Source organism: Macrotis lagotis, chromosome 3 (genome assembly GCF_037893015.1).
Source record: "Macrotis lagotis isolate mMagLag1 chromosome 3, bilby.v1.9.chrom.fasta, whole genome shotgun sequence".
In the NCBI taxonomy this organism is placed as follows: Eukaryota; Metazoa; Chordata; class Mammalia; order Peramelemorphia; family Peramelidae; genus Macrotis; species Macrotis lagotis.
Window position 1 is genome coordinate 177,286,958 of NC_133660.1, and position 20,461 is coordinate 177,307,418.

Genomic DNA, 20,461 nt, shown 5'->3' on the forward strand with positions numbered 1-20,461 from the left:
TTACTTTTAAATTGGATACTTTTGGAAACCTCATTCATTTGTGTTCACCAGTACATTATTTATTTGTGTAGTTTAGTCACTGGGTGGATTTGATTATGTTTCAGGATTGCTATAAAAATACTTCAATATAGCGGTGGCTAGGTGGCGCAGTGGATAAAGCACCAGCCCTGGAGTCAGTAGTACCTGGGTTCAAATCCGATCTCAAACACTTAATAATTACCTAGTTATGTGGCCTTGGGCAAGCCACTTAACCCCATTTGCCTTGCAAAAAACCCAAAAAAATACTTCAATACCCCAATACTGCAATATAGTTGTGATCTCTTTAATGTGGGCACTTCCTCTAATGCTGTAGATACCAACCATACCATGCCTGCTCATCCTTTACTACTCTTGTCTGCCTCTTTCCTTGAATCATAGCTTTTCAATCTAATGTTCATAGACCCTAAAGGGCCTGTAAATAGATTTTAAGAGGTCTATGAACATGGATGGGAAAAATATTACATTTAAGCAAAATTTAACATTTCCTTCTTCTGAGAAGTCTGCAGGTTTCCCTTTGTAGGCTTCCCCTCCATAATCCAAGAAAGAGAGAAAGGAAGAAAGAAAGGAAGGAAGGAAGGAAGAAAAAAGGAGAAAGAAAAAAGGAAGAGAAAGAGGAAAGAAAGAAGGCAGAAGGGAGAGAGAAAGACAAGAAAGGGAGAAAGAAGAAAGAAAGAAGAAAGAGAAAGAAGAGTAAAGGAAGAAAGAGAATGAAAAAAAGAGGAAAGGAAGAAAGGAAGAAAAAGAAAGAAAGGAAGGAAGAAAACTGATAAGAAAAAGTTGATAACCCCTGCCTTAAAAGGGCCACCCAATGTGCCTTCTTCAAATTCTCTTGACATTACCTGGGTATCAGTGGAATACATAGGCCATCCATTGTTTATTTCTTGTTCTTGCCATCAGATCAACCTATTTTTTCTTCTAACTCTGTGAGTATGTATGTGTGTTATATATGTATTTATATATACAGCAATAAATATTTCATCATTATGAACATAATTAAAAATCTCACCATGAACAATATGATTAACAAGTAGTGATACATGGTGCCTACCCCTAGCAGATAATTCTCTCTCATCTATAACTGAATCAGCTTGACGCTTCAGGGTGAACTCCTAGGAGCAAACAGTGTAAACATTCTCAAAGTCCATAGGGATTTACTTTGCCTGGAAGGAAAAGAATTGATAATGCCTCACACCTCAAACTCTGCTGTGGGCAAAGATTTGGATTAATTCCTCCTCTTATTAATGAAAGTTCTCAAAAATAATTAATTGAAGTAGATTCATCCCTTCGTGGAGAAAAGAAATTAATTCAGAAAGTACAAGAGGAAAATGATCCTTTATTATGAGTGACCCACTTCTTTATTATGGGAACTGAATGGCCTTTTAAGGGTCATGGCCTACATTGGGGAAAGAGTGGAGAGAGAGAGGGCAGCTAGAGTTTTTCAGTTATCGCGTTTCCTGAATCTGCAACAACTGCTCTAGGGCAGTCTCAAGACCCCCAAAGATGGAAACAATTATGTGGAACAACTAAGTGGCTGCTCAAAGGAACCTGGCTGCTTTGGGGAAATCAAGGAGTGTTAGGGGAAGACCTTTTCCCCTTCCAAGGTCTGGGAATTAGTACATGAAACCAACATTCCCCTGAGCCTGGAAGAGAGAACTAGGCTTCTTTCATTTATAATTTTACACACACATTCTTCTTGTACTTTATTTGTAGTGTATTTGTTTGGGGAGTGTACCCCCAACTCTTCTGTAGTGGACAAGGACCAGAGGAGATTTATACTGAAGGATGCAAGCACTTTTGACTTCCTTTCCATAGGCAGGAGACATACCATAGAGTCATATTTGCCAAAGCTGTGAGCAAAGGTTTCTGGGAGAAAGAGACAGCCGTGAGGAAGAGGAAGACTCTGAATCCAGGGGCCATGAGCTCCTGGTTTCGATTAAGCCAGCCCATTGGCCATAGATGTGGAGAAATTCCAGAGCTTACCTGAGAGTGGCAGGAAGCATTATAGTCTGATCATGTCTTATGGAGTACCTTGGGATGGCAGGACTGACAGCAGAGCCAGAGCTGCAAATTAAGAGGAGTTTTTGAAGTTAGGGGATACACAGACCCTAGAGAGAAGAAGGAAGGCAACTGACACTGGACTGACCCCAAGCCCCAGGAGAGTAGTCCAAGGGGCAGGGACTTGACTAATTTGTGCCATATGTTTTGTGGGGATTGTGAGTGAGAGTCTGGGAGAAGGAATGATACTCACCAGGAGAGGAACTCAACTATTCCCTTGATACCTGACTTTTCTGTTCTTTACATGATTTTAAATAAGCTGATTCTATATTTAGGCTTTGTTAGTCTACTGTCTGCAGAACTGAAGACCCTGTAATAAGGAGTTAAAGCTAAATTGTATTCCTATATTCTTAGCCCTAATTATTAAGAAACTTTCATGGGGGCGGCTAGGTGATGTAGTGGGGGGTGGCTAGGTGGAGTAGTGGGGGGTGGCTAGGTGGAGTAGTGGATATAGCACCAGCCTTGGAGTCAGGAGTACCTGGGTTCAAATCCGATCTCAGACACTTAATAATTATTACCTAGCTGTGTGGCCTTGGGCAAGCCATTTAACCCCACTGCCTAGCAAAAAAAAAAACTTTCAAATTTTGAATTGGTTTATGTGAACCCATATCTGTGGTTTTGAATCATAGTGGTGGTCATATAAGGCCTAATAGGTAGGTACTAAAGCATGCTCCTCCATATATATATATATATATATATATATACATATATATATATGTATATATATATATATTTCCCAGAGTTAATTGACATCCTTTCCAATTATCCTGTACATTAATTCCAAATTAACCTTAAAATATCACTTTTGGCATATTGTTAAGTTAAATATTTAATTTTGTTTGGTCTTCACTGACTATGGTATAAAGTAAAAACATTTTAGCATCAAATTCAAGACCCTCTACAATCTGATCCCCTAGTATTCCAGCCTTATTGCCCACCATTCCTTAGTTTTCATTGACTATGATATAAAGTAAAAACATTTTAGCATCAAATTCAAGATCCTCTGCAATCTGATCCCCTAGTATTCCACCAATATACATTCATTGTTTCAGTTATCTCTTGAACATGCCATGTGACTTCTCAATTCCATATATTTATTTTTTTTCCTGCTTGCAATGGTCCTATCCCTTAGATCCTTATTCCCATTTTACTTGTTCAAATTATACTCATTCTTCAATGCTCTTCTTAAATCTCACCTCTTCCATTAAGTATACATTGCCCTCCTATCATATTTATTTCCTGTACCCTTCATTTAGTTTTGGTTAAATATATTGTTTTCCCTTATTTCTGTCATTCTATTCAAAAAATGAATTTTTTGACATTAATTGCTTTTATAACACCTAGATTTTTCCCTGTATTATTCTCTCCCCCTTCCCAACCTTGTAACACACTTTTTTAAGTAATACAAAGAGGAAGAAGTAAAAACAAAATTCAGCAAAACTAATCAAAATCTCAAAATATTCTGAAATTAAATAACGTTCCACACCCTGAATCTTGGTCTCTATAAAGGCATAATGGGAAGTTTCTTCTCATATCTTTTCTTTAGGGTCAATCTTGTCCTTTATAATTTTGCAACATTCTGTTTCAATCATTTTGTAGTTGATATTGTTCCCTTCTTCATTGTTACAGTAATTACGTATGTTATTTGCCTGGTTCTGTTTATTTGTTTCACTTCCATTCATGTAAATTTTCTAGGCTTCCTTATATCATTATGGGTGCCATTTTGTGAACAATAATTCATTATCTTCATATACCAAATTGGTTTAGCCATTCCCATTCCCTGGATAGTCATCTATATAGTTTTCACTCCTTGGATACCACAAAACAAAAAATAAAAAGTTAATATAAATATTTTGATGTATAAGAAGTTTTTATTGTAATTGAATTCCTTGTAGTATATGTCTAGCATTGGGATCTCTAAGTCAGAGGGTCACATTATCTACATAATTAAGAATTGCTTTCCAGAATGGTTGTACTAATTCGCAAATCCACCAATAATGTATTAGTGCACCTCTCTTTCTACAACCTCTTCAACATTGAATATTGTCTTCTTGAGTCATATTTGTCAATTTTCTGGGCATGAAATTAAAGAAGAGTTTTTTTTGATGTACATTATTATTATTATTATTGTAACAATAACAACAACAACTACAACAACTTTCTCATATTAGGAAATGTTTGTTCATGGTTTCTCACTACTTTATTGTGAAGTAGCTTTTTGGACTTATGCCTTTTTCTTAGTTATCTATATATCTTAAATTTCAAATCTTTATCAGAGATAATGTTAAAAAGATTTCTTCTCAGCCTACTGTTTCCCTTCTTATCCCAGATGCATTAACTTTGTATCTGCAAGAACTTTTCAATTTTATTTAATCAAAATGATTTATTTCATCTTTTGTAAATGCCTTTAGCTTCTTCTTCTTCTTTTTTTTTTTTTGGCTTAGAATGTACCCCCTACCCACAGCTGTGAAAGGTATGTGATCTGTTTTTCTTCTAATGTTTTTATGGTATTGTCTTTAATATTCAGGTCACGTATATATTCTGAATTTATTGTAGAATGTGGTGTAAGATGTTGGTCTAAGCCTAATTTTTTCCAGACTGCTTTTTATTTTTCCCAGCAGTTTTTTATGAAATGTGGAGTTCTTTCTCAAGTAATTTATGTTTTCAGATTTATCAAATACTAGGTTATTGAGTTCAATTATTTCTGATTCTTCTTTATCTAGCCTATTCCATTCCTATTTTTTCATTTTTTTTAACCAGTATAAAATGTTTTTGGTGATTCCTGCCTTATAAGACTATTTGAGGTCTAGAAGTGCATTACACTAAAGGGTCTCTCTCTAAGCTTCTTGAAATCAGCATTAGCACTGTGTTATAAGGACTCTTTTTTTCTACCCCCAGCTAGATGAATATTGTTGATGCTCAAATATTCATTGAATAAATGAATGACCAATGGGTATTTTACCTCTGTGTAGCACTAAAGAAAAGAATTCCAGAGAAGAGAGACCAAAGGATTTGGAGAAGGAATCATTTTGTGGGAGATATTGGAGTCAAGTCAGCCCCCATCTTGTATATCCTCTTTTGAGAATGAAAATAGATCCCACTGTCTCAGACTTTTTGTCTCATCCTTTTTTATGTTCTGTGAAAGGGGGTTAAGGAATGAGTGAGTGTTTCTGGTAGGGGTTTAGTCCAGGAGGGTTTCTGCTTAACTGAGTGAGGAGACTTTCAATATAATTCTCCAGAATACTGTCTTTCTTTAAATCTAATTAAAAATAACAATTGATTCCTACTGAATTCTACAGTAAGTGTCCTAATTCTTAGCACATGAAGCTACTGGTGTTCATAGCGTTGTGTGGTCAAAATCCTTCACCCCCTTCCCATATCCTCAAACTGGTTGTGAATCTAAGTACAGGACCTCCAAGCAGAGCCATGTGGGGATTGTCTTTAGCATGTTAATACTCCTCTGAAAAGAAGAAAAAGAGACTGGGACTACCTGGGAGGCAGAGTCATAACAAGAAATGAGAATTTTTTAAATAAAAAAATGGAAGAAACTTTTCTTAAGAGAGAAAAAGGAGAAACCCAGGGAGCAATGGGTTGATCAAGTGTAGAAGGGCTAGGAGAGCAGCATGTGAAAAGGGCCTAAGATAGAGAGAATGGAATAGAGGGGATAGAGTGAAGAAAATAGAATTCTTCAATCCACAAGCACTATCAATAAAGCATTTTAGTGGTGGGAGGGATTCTAGGGATCATTTCATCCAAGGGTTGTTAACCTGAGGTCTATGGACCCCAGCTGAGTCCATTTATTAGAACGGGGAAAAAAAGTCTTTATTTTAATGTAACTGGTTTCCTTTGTGATCTTATTATTTTCTTTTATACATTTTTCAAAACACAGCTCTGAGAAGAGGTCCATGGACCTCTCTAAAATACCAAAGGGCTCCATGATACCAAAAAAGTTAGGAATCTCTGAACTAATTCAAGTCTCTTGCTTGATAGAAGAAGCTGTGGCCTAGAGAGGCCAAGAGATGTGCCAAGATCAAAGAAATTGTTAATGGAGTCAGGGTGCCTGATTTCCAGGCCAATGTACTTTCTGTTATACCAGATGCTTATGCAGAAGTCATAACTATGGAAAGGCACAGGAAAGTTCCGAATTTCAACTTTCCCACTTGCTAGTTGTATATCATTGGACAAGTACCTTGATTCAGTTGGGCTTTGGTTTTCTCTTCTATCTTTCTCATTCTACTCCAAAATTGTGCTCTTTTTTGAGAGGTGATGTGGTATGTGAAGTAGAGTTCTGCCCTTGAAATCAGGAAGACCTGGGTTCAAATTCCATCTAAGATGCTTGTGTGAACACTCGGTTCCTGATTTTTCTCATCTATAAAATGAGAAGTGGACTTGATGACTTCTAATACTATTTTTCAGCTCACCAATTACTTGTATTATGGAGCATAGGTGTAGGTAGGAACAATAAAACCAAGGAGAGGTTGGGAACACAAATTAGAGGCTAGAACCCCTGGAATGCTAGAAAACTCATAGAAAAGAGAGCAAAAAAGTCAGTGATCAGATAATTGCCTTGAGACAAATAGATAAAAAGATAGACATAGATAAAGGAGAAGGACTCATTAAAAAACTAGGAAGCAATCACAATAGAGGATCCTCAAGAGGTAGACTCCAAGGTGAGACAGAAATCAAAAGCCAATCAGTTGGGAAGCAGGTATCTTTCCTTGTTCTCCACCTACACATTCCTCCTAGCCAGATGTAACCACTTTCTTGCTTCTCCCTTCAGGCTCTAGGTTGACTAAACATTTGGATTTGTATAAGAGCTTCCTGGCCCAGATGGGAGTTTGGCTCAGAATCCAGGTCTCCTTGTTGTTGGCATTCTGTGTTTGCTATCCAAATTACTTTGCTGACCTTCTGGGAGTCTTAGCTAGTAGTTATATAGTACTTTAAGGTTGCAAATATTATTAAATGAGATATTACAAATATTGTCCCATCTCCCATGGGACAAAGGTAGTATTATGATCCCAATGTTACAGCCACTGTACCACTTAACCACCTCACAACTGGTTATCTAAGCAATATTTATTGCTTTCATCTAGCTTTCCTGGCTTTATCTAGATCCCAACTTCTTATCTTGTCCCTTTTATTCTGTATGCACAGGGAACATAAGTAGCTGAGGTCAAAGAAAGATAGGGAATTTAAAAAAACCAAACAAACCCTAACAAGATTCTGCAGGTAGTAGAGAACAAGAATGATTGTGACAATACTGGTTGTCAAGAATCAGACACAAAACACAAAGAAACCTTGAAACCAAGATAATACTTATTTCAGAGAAAAAGTCTAGTGTATATTTTGGAGCTAAACCTATGGCCAGTCTAAGGCTTGCAGGTGAGAGTGAGTAGGTAAATCATATTGGTGGGGTGGAAAGTAGGTTACTCTATTTGGAATGGTAATTATGAAATTGGAAATTGGGGTAGATCCCAACCTAAAGACAACAACTTAGCTTTGACATGGAAAGTAGAAATAGGATTGCTTAGACAAAAGAACCATAATCCATAAAATTGCATCCAGCTCAAAAAGTCTAAGAATAATTAAATACACCCATTTTATAGCACAGGTTCTTAACTAGGGATCCATGAATTTTGAAACATGATTATTGTATTTCAATATAATTGTTTTCATTTGTAATATTTTATTTTATATATTTAAAAAAACCCAAAATTCTGAAAAGTGGTCCATAAGCTTTACCAGACTATAAAGGAGGTCCATGACATCAAAAAGATTAAGAATCCTAAATCTAAGGAAGAACCTGATGCCTAAAAAAGAAATAAAAAGGAAACACTCAGAAGGAACAGTTTTATATTTTAATGGCCAACTGTGTAATTTGCCTATATATTATGGTTGCTCTTGTTCTGCCACACAGAAGTAAAGTTTGGTGGTATATCTAAACCAAATTAATGGTTAGAGCAAGGTGAAGGTAGGTGATTCTACTGAAGAAAGCCAAGAAATGGCTTGGAAGTTTGGCTTTGGATGGAGAAATCCTCCCTTACCTATTTCTTAATCCTCAACTGGTCCTAACAAAAGGTTATTTGGAGAGAAGCAGCAGGAGCTGCCAGAAGAGTAACCGTCTCACATCCTTCCTTGTACCTAAGAGAGTGGGGAAGGGTCATTTCAACAATGATCCATCTGGGTCATTCTTGAGAACTTCCTGAGAGAACCCTCCACCCAAATCATCACAATGGCATTTCTAAAGCAACAGAGCTATGGTTTCCAAGGATTAGTGCTTTCTGTTCCTCCAGAACAGGGAGTAGGTGCTAAATCTGGGCAAGGGTTAACCATTTCAAGAGATTATATCAACCATGGCTTTAGCATTAAAACAAGATGCTGGAGGGTATATCTTACCTGACATGTTGCATTGTGAATTCAGAGTTTGGGTGTGGAAGACCTGCCTTCCTTTTATAATCTACACAGGTGTGCACAGGACTTCAAAGCTAGTTGCAAAAGGACGTTATTCAGAATTAATTGTGGAAAGAAAAAAATTAATAGCATAATACAGAAATGTTCTTGAAGATGGGAAACTGAACTCTTCATGTGCAATTGCTTTTAAGTCACTTTTAAAATTCTAACTTTTCTTCTTTCCTTTTCCTCATCTCTGTTCAGCCCCACCCTCCCCCATCTCCCAACCCCAAGCATCCTTTAATATGATTTTAGATTGGAATGCCTTTACGCATTTCTAAAAGGTGTTTACAGAAGCTCTGGCAACATTTTTAAATTGTCAGACTGTTGGGTGGGGACCATGACTCGTTCTTACATTCTCCAGAACACACAAACACACACACACACACACAATCATTAACCTACTATTCTTCCAGTGATTCTATCTGACTGTAAATCATAAAAGCACAACAATATTTAAAGAGTTTAAATTGTGAATGATCTAAATCAACCTTGGGGAGAAACTACAGATAGAGTACAACAAATTGTCAGTTTATACATAAGCAGTAACACACACAAATATCAGTGAGGAAATGTACAACTCCAAAGAGATCACGAATACTGTTCTTTGCATACAAAAAATGAAATTACTATATGAATCATCAGTAGGATAGGTACCATTATCCATATCTCTTTCACTATCAACCTTACTGATACCATCTCTTTCACCCTCTCTGTTTCTGTTTCTTTCTCTCTCTCCACCAGTCTGTTATCTCTATCTGTCTCTAGCTATGTATCTCTGTTTATCTATGCAATAGGAGGCTACTACTTAGGATAGTGGATAGATTGCTGGTCTTGGACTAAGTTTCCTCATTGGCAAAATGGGAGCAATAATATTACCTTCTTCATGGGGATCTTGTGAACTTCAAATGAATTAGGATTTGTAAAGTGCTTTACAAATCTTAAAATATTTTATAGATGTTATTTTAGTATTATCAGTACTTGGAATTATTTTTGCATCAGTGAAGATGGGCTTGTTAATCATAATCAAATGGAACAAATAAACTGGAAAAAAAATCTCCTTTCTGTCAACATTTGAGGCACATAATTAGAACTCAGAGTTATAAGGGCCCTCAGAGCTTATTTCATTCAATCTACATCTGAATAAGAATCCTCTCTACAGCATGTTCAGCAAGGAGTCATGAAAATTCCCTTGAAGGCCTCCAGTGAGTAAGAATCCTCTATCTTCAGAGGCAGGTCATTCTAATTGAAAGAAAGAAAGTTTTTCTTGTGGTAAGACTAAATTAATTTCTCAGATCTTTCACTTTTTGTTACTATTCTAAAATTTATGTCAAATCTTTTTTCTAAATGACAGCACTTCAATCCTTAAAGATTATTTGTCTTGGCTCTTCTCTTTTGACTAAACATCTTTGGTTTCTTTATCTGATTTTTTAAAAACTTTGGGTTTTATTTTACTTTTCTTTCAATTAAAAAGTCATTATTTTTAATCTTCCTCATTGAAAAAAAAGGAGGAAAAAAAAACCTCCTGTAATGAGTTTATATAGTCAAGTAAAGCAAATTTCCAAATTGAATATTTCCAAAAATGCATGACTCATTTTGAATTTTTGAGGCCATCATCTCTCTGTTAGGATGGATAGCTTGTTTTCATCATTGGTCTTCTTGAATCATGATTGGTCATTGCCTTGAAAAGAGTTATTAAGTCTTTCAAAGGTGTTTATCTTTATAATGTTGCCATTATATAAACTGTTCTCATAGTTCTATTCTCAGTTGCTTTTAATTTTGCATAACCTTGAGATACTTCACCATTCTGATCACTTTCCTCTTCATGGTCCACACATTGTCAATGCTCTCCCTAACATATGGTATCCAGAACTGGACTTAATATTCCAAAAGTGGGTTGACCAAATTGAAGCAGGTGACTATCCTTTTCCTGGTCCTAGACACAATCCCTCTCTCAGAGCAGTAAAAGATCAAATCACCTTTTTTTTTTATTTTTTTGGCTGCCATATCGTAATGTTCACACATATTGAACTTGCTCCTGAAAGTTGAAGGATTTGAATCAATTCAGCTCAGCTTATGCATTTCATTTTGGTGTTTGCAATGTTTCATGACAATTGAATCAAGGAAATGTAATGGCAAAGCCCATAACAAGTAGGAAAAATTTATTTGATTGTTTAACTTGTTTCTCGGGAGTTTGCTCCACCATTCCCTGATTCTAAAATGTTTATTTTCCTCAAGTTGTTTGCTCTTTTGTTTATGGACTTTTTGAGAAGTCCTAGATTAAATTCCTATTCAGTAAGAGAATAGGATCATTGAAATTAGAGCTAGAAAAAATTTGGTAAAGCCCACTCCTCTTGAGACTAAGAATTCTGAGCATATAGTCCAGTTCAGACTGGACCCCTTTACAATCTTAAAAATTATGTAAATTCTCCCCTTACCCCAAAATTTATGTTTAATCAGGAAGTGTTTGTTTATATTTACTATTTTAAAAATGGTTTTGCTCTCATGGACTTCCTGAAAGGGTCTTAGATCCCACTGAGAACAAGCATGGTAAATAGAATTCACTCTCTCCTTAGTTTCAGAGATTGTTCTTTATGAAATCCTAAGAAAAAAGACAATACTTTTACTAGGTTGTTTAGTATATTTAATTGACTAGTCATTTATCATAATATTTAGGACTATCTTTTTGTCCTCACTAAAATTTTAGCCCAACTTTCTATAATAACCTAAGTCCCAAAGCCCAATGATATAGGACTTTTTCCCCATTGGTGAAGATCAATGTCCCCTACCTTCTTGAAGAGTTGACAAGATTTGGAGATAAATGCTAATTTTTCTTCAGATGATTTCCAACTCTTAGTTTGGGGCACTTCTGGTCTCCACCTTTTGAGAGAGAATATGGAAGATGCCATCTTCACTTGAGGTTGCTGAAGGAAAGACTCTGGGAAGAAGTTAACATGAGAAGAGCTGGCAGTCTCTATCATGTCCCTATTCTCAGTTTGCTGCACTAGAGTCTTTGAGGAACTTTCCCTTAATTGAGTTTTAGAACCCTTATTGGCTGAGTTATTTCATTCAGTGGAAAGCACCTTCACTCATTGTATTGTCTCCTATTCATTCTTCTATTGATACTTTCCCTGATTTCTGTTGATTATAGATTTGGACAACGGGTTTCTTTGCTACCGGCCATGTGTTCATTATAGAACTGGTATTTGTTTGGAAGGAAATCAAGACTTAGATATAAAATTTGCCTGTCTTCTCTCTTCCATTAATGAAATATTGATCAAAAGTAAACTTGAACTTGAAAAACTACATCCCCTAGACTAATAAATTTAAGGGAGAAGATAAATATAATTCTAGCCTCTCTGAGGAAAGCAGAGCTGTCTTTCAGTCTAACTTCCTGTGGAAATTCCCCCTCCTAGCAGGAATTTAAAGACTCTCTTGGAGAAGAATGGGCACAGAAGAGGCCAAAGATATCTTTTCTACCTCCTTTAAGTCACACAATGACACCCCCATGCTACATATGGGGAACAGCCTTTGCTATAATAAATTGTCTTCTCTCCCCAGCTTAGTCATTTCTCTTCTGTGACAGAGGTAGTACTGTCCAATATTTGTAGCCATTTGTTACATCTCCTCCTTTCCATAACTAAGGCAGATTTTTCAGGCATTTTGTCATTCTTTATGATCTCTAAACTCTTTCCAATGCTTGTATGTATTTTTTGCATGCCTTATTTAATACAAAAGACTCCCTTAGGAAATTATATTTTTCTCGAATTTTGAGAATGTTCTTTGGACTTCTTTAAATCTTTTTTTATTTTATTTTTTTAGTTTTTGCAAGGCAATGGGTTTAAGTGGCTTGCCCAAGGCCAAACAGCTAGGTAATTATTAAGTGTCTGAGGGCAGATTTGAACTCAGGTACTCCTGACTCCAGGGCCGGTGCTCTATCCACTGTGCCACCTAGCATCCCCTTCTTTAAATCTTAATATTGGGTCCTGTAAAATTTTTGTCTACAGAGAAATGGGCCTTCCCCACATGTCTTCTCCCCCCCTTATATTCTTCTATAGGGCTCACCTTGTCTTATAGAAAGTTTAGATTCCAGTCACCTGATATTTTTAAAAGAAGCTAAATCTTTCATTTTACAGATATAGATAAACCCATAAATACCATGATGCTATAAGACATAACATATTAAATTAGCATGAAAAAGCAAATGTAAAAAAAGAAAGAAACAGTATGGCGTGGAGTTTAGAATCAATCCAGAAGATAAGTCACTCAAATTCTTGTTGACAGTTTCATCTATCTAAGACTATAAGTTATACATAAGTTGCTGATTTTTGCAAATGGAGGAAATTTTCACATCTATGTTTGAAGTTTGGGAAAGCAAGTCACCTCTACTTGCTGTGGGTTATAGCAATTCCAGATCAAGGTGGTGGGGGGGGAGATGATGCACTTAGCATTTAACAATATATATTATAGTTACTTGTTTAAATATGTAACCTATAACTCCTAAATGAAACTCTGGATTCACATAAATTGGGTTCATACTTGAAGGAGTCACAGTAATTGAATGTATCAAATTTATTTGTGTCTAGTTTTCCACTAAAGTTAATGAGTTCTCTTAGGAGCCTCAATGAAACATAGATCAGGCTCGCTAATATGCACATTAAAAAAAAAAAACAGCAAAACTAGCATCCAAGTTCCCTTTATCAAAGTAATAGTTATGTCCTGCCTTGAAGTGAATACTAGTGAATACTTGCTTATCAGAATGTTTTTTTTTCATAAGACTGATAGTTGAAGCCCAAGCAGGATGAGTGGCTTTAAGATCTTGCAAAAGGAAAATCTTAGTCTCTCCTTGTTTATTTCCCCTGTTTAATTCTGCTTCTATAGCTCCAATCTGCAACCTGTTTCTTAGTTTTTTATCTCAAGATTCTAAGGCATTCCTTAAAGCATTACCAGACTGTCACAATTCACCCAGTTCCTGACTTGGGTGAGGAAGGAACTCACATCACTCCCTCCTTCTTTGGCAGCTGCTGCCTCCATCCACTGCCAAGTATGAATGTGCATGGCCCTCATTGCTGCCATCCTCAATCCCTATTCTGTATTTCTAGAAACTCTACTTCCTCAGAAGCCCCTTTCTCTGTCTTCATTGTTCACACATCTTGGGGTGATGGCATCATGTTTAAAAAAAAACCCTACTTGATTTCTTTCACCATTTTCCTCTTCCAGATGCTATATTTAGAAAGGGAATGTATTGCCCAACTTTCTTCCTTGTGAAAAGAGGTCATCTCCTCCACCTGGTATGCATATTTTTAAAATTAATTTTATTTTTAAATTTATGAAATAAAATAAATATTTCCATAATATAGTGGAATTTTTTAAAAAGCTGATCACAAAAAAATTGAAGAGCATGGAGCTTGTTACTTAAATGTATTTTCTCACCCATTAGATTACAAAATAGATTTATATGATCTTAGATTTAGGGATGGAAGAGACTTCTAGAGGTTATCTAGTCCAGACCTATCATTTTGCAGATAAGGAAACTGAGACCCAGCAAGGTTAAAGTGATTTGCCTAAGTTCACATAGTTAGTAGACATCAGGGGGTGGAATTTTAACTTCGATTCTCAGATTCCAGAGTCAGCCTTACTTGAATTATATCAGTCAGTCAATATGCTACTATGTGCTAAAGTTGGGGATTACAGAGAAAGTCAAAAGAAAGTCCCTGTCCTCAAGGAGCTTACAATCTAATGAGCAATGCTATGTATATACAGGAAAGGTAGGAAAGGATCAGAAATGGAAAGGCACTAGAATTAAGAGGAATTGGGGAAGTTTTCTTTGGATAGCAGGGTTTTAGCTAAGGCTTAAAGGAAATCAGGAGGCAGAGGTGAGGAAGGAGAACATTGTAGGCATGGGAAACAGCCAGAGAACCTCCCCAGAGTCAAGAGATGGAGAGTTTTCTTCATAGACATCATTGGATTGAAGAGTTCTGTCTTCCCCAACTCCTTTAGGGTCTTGAACTACACATAGTCAATGTTTACTGAATGAATGGATGGATGAACAAGCAAATGAAGGTTAATTCCCTTGCTTAGGAGCTTTCCTAATGATTATGACTTCAACCGGGGCTAAAAAGAGAGAGAAAATAGATCACCTAAGATGCTAATTCTAAGGAAGTGTCTGTAGACACTCCTAAGGCTAAGGGAAGAAAACCAAAGGGTGCTAGTCTGGGAGTTAGAAGAGAACTGAGTGCAATGCCTGGGGAGTTACTTCATCCCTCTCTAAGGGTCTATAAAATGAAGATAGTCCTTGTTGTATTAAGTACTTCTTAGTTCTTGCATAGATCAAATAAGATCATGCACATGAAGTCCTCTATACATGTCAGTTGTTTATATTTCAACCTCTCTTTTCCTTTTCCTGTTCTTTTCCAGACCACTTCCTACTCCTTTTCTCTCCTCCTTAAGCAGATATCAGGGGTTCTTAGAGAGTATTACTGAGGAAGACAGTGAGAGAGCATGTGAGGGAGGCCTATGGGAAGTTCTATTCCAAACTAGCCCAATATCTTCCCCTACCTCTCCCACCCCCCCATGCCTTGACCCAACCATGCCATATGTAATCAAAAATCTGATCATAGGGTGGCTAGGTGGCACAGTGGATAAAGCACCAGCCTTGGAGTCAGGAGTGCCTGGGTTCAAATCTGGTCTCAGACACTTAATAATTACCTAGCTGTGTGGCCTTGGGCAAGCCACTTAACCCCATTTGCCTTGCAAAAAAACCTAAAAAAAAATCTGATCATAAAACAAGTACTGGAAACACTAGGAAGACCCCAGCTATAACCCCTGGATTCCTATGGAACTATATTTCCTCCTGAGTCTTTCTTTAAAAGCTGCAATTCTCTTACCTTTCCTAGTTTCCCAAAAAAGAAATCAAGGTTACCCTTAAAGAAATTAAGGTTACCCTTAAAATACCTTACAGTAGGAGGGAGGGGGAAAAGCAAAACAGGATATGAAAGAGGAGGTTTGAGAAAGAGGGTGTGACTTCGGGGGAAGAGAAGAGATGAGTAACAACTAAGGTCCTAATCAGTGAGTAGTTTGGTGATAACTCAGAACTGACAAAGAGGCCTGGGGTAAAAGGAGGATTGAAACAGGTTGGAGAGGGAACTTTGGCATCTCCTGAAAGGTGAGTCCTTCTTGTAGCCATGAGTGATCCAAGGGAGGTGGACTGATGATCTCCAGATGCATCTTGAAAGGAGGATCTTTTGACAAGAGAGCAATATACAGTTCATGTGGTCTGTACTTTGCTTTGACCCAGAGAGCTAACTCTTCCCCAGATACTTTTGGAATGAAAATGGTCAGGCTAATAATATAGCATTTAACTCCTGTTTTCCCCCACAGCAATCTGCCAGTTTTTCCCTTCTCACCACTCAACCTGACTTTTATGTCTAATTGTTGAGAGAACATGTGGACTACTGCAAAGTGTGGGTTTGCAGTCAGAGGACCTGAGTTCATTCCCCAAATACGCAGCTTGTGACTTTGACCTAGTCCTTTACCTGCTCTGGGACTAAAGTCTTCTCATCTACAAAATGAAGACCCATGGATATAAAAGGATATCTAACCCCTTCATTTTACTGATAAGGAAGCAGAAGTTAAATGACTTACCCAAGAGCATTTAACCATAACCTAAGTCAAATTACTTGGTCCCAAGACCCAAGGCTTCTCATCCATGGAATCAGTCTTTGAATCTAGGTCTTCTCCTTCCATAGATGGTGCTCTTTTTATCCTAAATATGACTTCTTGTGAGAAGAGTCTCTTTTCATGGTACAGACAAGGTAACTTTCAAAACAAGGTCATATTGGGGCAGTTAGGTAGTACAGTGATTAGAGCATTGTCCCTGGAGCCAGGAGGACTTTGAATTTAAATCCAGCCTCAGACACTTAATAATTACCTAATTGTGGTACCTTGGGCAAGTCACAACCCCATTGCCTTGCAAAAAACAAACATAAAAAAAACAAAGCAAGGTCATGTTAAAATAGTCTGGACCTTATTGCTAAACTATAAAACATTTGACCTGTGTGTCTGATCAGGTTTCTTTCTCAGAATCTTTTTGATCCCATTAGAACCAAATAAACAAACAAGCAAACAAACAAATGAACAAAAATATTTTATGGATTCTTTCCCTAAGGACCCCTCTAGGCAACTAACTAATCTATCATGGTCTATGAAACATAAAATTATAGATTTAGAGCTGAAAGGGACCTTGCAGATAATCTAATCCAACCTCCTTGTTCTAAGAATAAGGAAACTGATTCCCAAGCAAGGATTTGACTGTGGTCACAAGGGTCTTGGTCAGCCTGCTCATAGCATGTTGCAAAGACCTGTGGAACAATGTGGTTTAGTAGAAACAGCAATAACTTTGGAATCAAAGAAGCTGGATTTGAATCTGTCACCTAATTACTTGTATGACCTTAGACAAGTCATTGAATATCATTGAGCCTCGGTTTCTTCTTTTGTTGAATGAGGGAGTGAACCTTTCAATTTTCAATCTCTGATTCTTTGAATGTTCTGATAGTATGTCTACCATGACTGAAGTTTTACTAACAATGTCTCTACCACAAGAAGACCAAGTCCCAATTCTAGCCTCTCTGCTGCTTTACCTATCCAATTCAGGCCTAATACTTCAAGGCCCCATCATTCTTTTATTAGAGTGTAAGTTCCTGGAGATGAGGAAGTGTGGTATCTTTATATGTATTTCCAGGAGTTGGTCCTTTTTGTTTTGTTTTGTTTTGTTTAGGTTTTTGCAAGGCAAACGGGGTTAAGTGGCTTGCCCAAGGCCACACAGCTAGGTAATTATTAAGTGTCTGAGACCAAATTTGAACCCAGGTACTCCTGACTTCAAGGCCGGTGCTTTATCCACTATGCCACCTAGCTGCCCTGAGTTGGTCCTTTTTGAAGTGAATTGAATTGATCAGGCCAGTATTAGAGAACGAACCACAGTGTGATGGAAAGAGGTCTAGACTTGAACTCAAAAGTCAAGACAACTGGTATTAAGCACCTCCTATATATCAGACAGCAAGCTAAGTTCTAGGGCTACAAAGAAAGGCCAACAAAAACAGTCCCTATTCTCAAGGAACTCGTTGTCCAGTGGAAATGTAAGGCAAGCACTGAGGGGATAAAAAACAGTCCTGATTACCATTTAGCGGCTGTGTGACCTTAGGTAAGTAATTGCTTTAGGCTTCAGATTTCTCATCAGGACAATGACAAATTTGTACTTACTGGTCTGGCTCTAGGATCTCCTCCAGCTCTGACTTTCTATTATATATAAACTATAGAGAAGTAATGTACCTTCCCACTCCAAGGATTTAGTTTCATAAAATTGTATGAAATATAGACTGCCTCTTCTGTTGAAATTGGATTATTATGATCAAAAGTTCAAATGTTAGTAATGGGTAATGGGAGTGTAGACAAGATGATTTCTTAAGCCTTATTTATGAAAAAAAAATAAAAGAGAATAAGGAGTAATTCCCAGGGCAAAAAATTCTCCCTTTCCTTTTGTTAAAAAAGAGCAATATTTCAGTTAAATAGGGTTTTGAATGCCAGGCTGCCTGTGTGAAGTTAAACTAAGGGTAAAAGGAATGGAAAATCAATTCCATTGGTGTCTTAATGCAAGGTTTTCTTCTACTTTTTTTTAAGATCCATGTGATCCTTTAAGGGGATAATACTTTTATTAGATTTTAAAATGCAGGCTGAAACAATGTCAGCCTTGTACTGCCAGTGATTGATGTCTAGGTCTTCACAAGTAGGGCTATTTCTTTTCTCCCATGAAACCTAAGTTAAATTTCACCCAATGCATGAGCTCTCAACAATATTCCTATACTCAAGACTTCAAACAGGGTGTGATTATAACTATAATAGCTATCCTAGGTAGAGCCAATTCACAGTTTCTGTATAATCTTGGCAGCTGCTTAATTACTCCAGGGTCACAATGAGAATCTCAGCAAGAGACCAATTTTGGCATTGCTGGATATTAAATGCAATAATTAATATGATTAAGTGGACTGTTTTATGGGCCCTTTTATTTCTCTTTCTATGCTAATATTGGGGGCTCATCTCCAGAGACCATTTGTTCAATCATGGTTTCTGTCCTGTTTTCTTCCAAGAGTGTCCAGGATGTACCTTAGAGAGGGTGAAAAGGAAGCAAACCGAAAAGGGAAGGGAACAAGTACCAGGGATTGGGTTAAAAGCTTTACAAATATTATCTTATTTACAAAAGTGCTTTTACCTCACAAGAGAGCATAGACAGCTGAGGGAGAAGTCTTAGCTCCAGTTACATTTAATAAAAGAAAATTAATTAAAAAAATTCTATTAGAGATACAATGAAGGAGGAGCTACTCTTCCTTCTCATATTATCTCCTTGCCTCTATCTTGCAGAATTCCTAATTTCTTCAAAACTCAGTTCAAGGTTGCCCTTCTACTAAAAGCCTCTCCTGAAAGCCTCTTCCCTCCTCTGCAATGACCTTGCTTTTACTTGAATCTTTTGTTATATTTATCCCTGTTGTTTCTTCCATGGTGGTCCTGCCCCCTAAGCATCTTCTTTTCTTAAAGATAAAGCCCTCATGATGTCAGTCAGTACTGACAAGATAGGGAGTCAAGTCCTTCATCATCCTTCAGAAACTGTTCCATTTTGTCAATGTCTTCCTAAAGAAGCATGAGCCAAGAGGGCAAATAATTCTATCCAGTTTCAGGATCAGCTGAATATTTTGAAGGTGAAGATGTAGATGTGGCAGGATAAAAAGGAAACTGGACATTTAGTCAGGAGACCTGTCTCTACCACTCACTCCTTACTGTGACTTTGGACAAATCACAATCTCTTAGAATCTCAGTTTCCTCATCTGTAAAATGATGATTATTAAACAAGATCATAGTTATAATAAGTATGTTAGTATATTAAAGATCTATTATTTTGTCTATATTGGTACACTCTCCATTGATGGCAGATTTCAACTCCTGACCAAGTCTGTGAGACTTGTTTCAAGGGTCATTATACTGAACTTAGCCTTCACCATGAAGAAATGTAGAATCTGTGGATTCCTGAGTTGTTAATGGTCACACTGAAAATTTAACAACCAGCTCTCCCCAACCAGGAGGAACTGGCTCCAGTACACCCTTATACCATAAAATATCACCCCAATATCACTTGACTCTACTTTTTTGAATTGATGAATTGTGGAGAAAGATGCTATATGAATCAGTTCATGAATTTACTCTTTCCTCTGTCTTTTTCCCAACTTCCACTGTGTCCTGTGACTTACATATACACACACACATTTATAGTCTTACAGGGGGAAATGTAATTATTCTTCATAAAGAACACATGACTGGAAGAGAATCAGAATTCCAACCCTGATCTCGAGGGCTCTCAGAGATCACTGACTTCAGTGGTTCGTTTTCTGAGTGAAGAAATGGAAACCCCAAAGCTCTTACCCAAGTTCACTTGACCATGGTAGCTGAGGCAAAACTCAGACTCAGGTTTCTGGATTCCCAGTCCAAGATATTTCCCATCACCCCTAGAGAGTTGAGTCTTTCTAGTCTAAATAGAGTTTTCACAGAGACTCCCCTGGGCACCAAGGTAGGTTCTGGTCTGTATTGCTGTTGCTGGGATTTTGGAGGAAGGAATTAGGAGACGTCAATCAGAATGACGGCGGGGTGGGGGGTGGGGAGCCTAGACAAGCCATGAACCTAGGCCAGAAGCAACATGCCCATTTACAGACGCCACCTTCCTCCCTTTGGGCCAGTGTCAGCATGTTACAGTGTCACCAGCAGCATTTATAGACCAAGGAAAGTTTTCCTTCTAGTGAAAGGGAAACCTTGAGAGGATGAGACCAAGGAGACAGGGAAACAGCCATGTGCTTCTGGTCACCAAAGCCCTTGCTTG